The sequence below is a fragment of the Micropterus dolomieu genome, linkage group LG12, assembly GCF_021292245.1.
Source record: "Micropterus dolomieu isolate WLL.071019.BEF.003 ecotype Adirondacks linkage group LG12, ASM2129224v1, whole genome shotgun sequence".
In the NCBI taxonomy this organism is placed as follows: domain Eukaryota; kingdom Metazoa; phylum Chordata; class Actinopteri; order Centrarchiformes; family Centrarchidae; genus Micropterus; species Micropterus dolomieu.
The window spans coordinates 36,888,258-36,890,519 of record NC_060161.1 but is presented as its reverse complement, the minus strand read 5'-3'; positions in this window follow the sequence as shown (position 1 = coordinate 36,890,519).

Here is a 2,262-nt window from a genome sequence, read left to right as displayed (position 1 = left end):
AATACTAGAGGGGTAAGTATGGGTAAGGGGTAAGGTATACTTAATAAAAGGCGTAACAAAGCTTAACTACGTTTTCAGTGTAAACTTGATGGTTACCGTTTTTTAACTCAAGAGACAATTTAGACGTAAGCATGGCAGCAAAGAATTCATTTATAGCATTACATGGTGATAGATATTTTGCGCTCATTGTCGGTGTAAGCCGAGTTTTAAACGCTTGTGTGTTATACCTTTTCTGTCCCCTTGGTGGAGCTCGGGTCGTACGAGAAAACAGTAGACATTCAACTTTGAGATGTGTAGTAATCATAGATCTAACAGAAGGAATCACACAACATGTCAGGAGGAGGGGAGCTCCAACAATGATGAACAGTGGTTTCGACTTCTTTATCAGCTCGTTCCTCCAGCCGCCTGCACTCAGCTGTGTATCTGACACTGTGTACTTACCTGTGAAACCTGTGAAATTTCCCGTGGGAGGTGGAGTTTTGAAGGCCTCTGTGTGAGTATCAGATGTCTGACACCCCCCAGGAGGTCTGACCCAGATGAATCCTTTATGGCACTGTGTCTCTGTCTTCCTTTAATAAATACCAAAATAAATCAGTTTGCTGTTATCCTTTTGTGCAAATACAGGATTTCCAGGACAGAAGGCAGACACCCGTGAACAGAGAAAACGTTTCTAAGTAACGCAGCTGATAGGAAAGTCAAACTCAGGTCACATGAATCCTTTCACATGTATCTCCATTCAGCTGTCAGCCTGAGGCCCTGGAGACCTGGTTAATAGACTGTAACAATAAAGATTTTCATTCTTTAATAATAAAGTTGTGCTAGTTGACCGCTTATTATTTCTCTTCCCATCACTCTCTCTCTTAATATCTTTGTCAGATGTAGAATTAGTAAGACTGAACCTTGTTTCCTGCTTGACATCAGTTTGTTCTTCTCTCAGAGTCTTCTGAACTAAAAGATTCATCCAGGATGTCATTGAGTCTTTTATTCTACCAGTCTCACAGTAGGACGTGAGATAAAGAGCAGCAGGATGTGTATCCTCTGTGAGGCTAAATCATTATGCAGGGGCCTCAGGCAGACTGAGGAAACCTGCTGCTCACTGAACCAAGGACACTTTATTCCAGTCAAGGATGCTCAGAAAAGAAACATATGATAACCTAACATTAATTTTTACGACCGTAACAAAATAAAACACATTAAACATCTTTCTGTTCAAAGACAAGTCGTTTCAAGCCGTCTTTGAAAGGAAGAGGAGGTAAACACTGCTGCTGCTTCCAGCATTTTAATAGTTTTATACTTAACATTATTAGTGATACAGAAAAGTATTTTTAAGGTGTTTTGATGCGTCTGAACCGAGCGGAGAACCAGACTCTGTTTGAGAAAATAGTAATTTTAACTCCAAATAAATCATTTAATGGCTAAAACCGCTGATAGAGAATAATGTCGAGGCTTTTCTGATTCAGGAAGTGCTGCTCGTCAGTTCGGCCTGAAATACCTGGTGCTTATTGATATGTAGTGATTTTTGACAGACAACTAATTCCAGTGTACGTGCAAATGGTGTTAATTAATGTCTTACCTGTAAAACCATGATAACAACTGTTTTAAATAGATTTTGTGATTGTGTTTTGTATAAAGTGACCAGATTTCTTAAATGAAAACCAGGGACATTTTTGGTTTGGTGGTCAGTATGTTATTAAAATTTTTTTTTATATATGAAAAAAAAAAGGGTGACAATTTCGTTTTTGTAATCTATCAAATATATACTCTTCTGAATGAAATCAAGTCATTTTGACCTTTCAGTCTATAAGTAGAAGCTGCTATCACTTTCTGGCAAGTGAAATACTGCATGTTATGAGTTGTATTGAACATTTGAAGGTATTTCAACAGATAAAAAGGACTGGATAGGTCGGTACACAGCAAGTTAAATTATGTAGAGTCATAAGGATAATTGCAAAGGAGATCTTGTCTTTATTCTATATATAACTCAGCAGTAAGTCATGTTAATTGTACAACCCATACACTGGAAGACGTTTCGTCCCTCATCCAAAGGACTTCTTCAGTTCTGACTGACTGGCAGGGAAACTCAGCTATTTAACCTCCGCTGGTTCGTTAGTGTTCCTTGTTGCTGTGACGACAGTCGTTACAGTCGTTAAGACTACCTGTGGCCAAGACTGAACGACCATCGTTGGTATCTTCACCTGAGGCCAATAGGTTACGTTTGTTGAGTTTCCTGGGAAGTGATGAAAGGACAGCATTGTAAGTGGG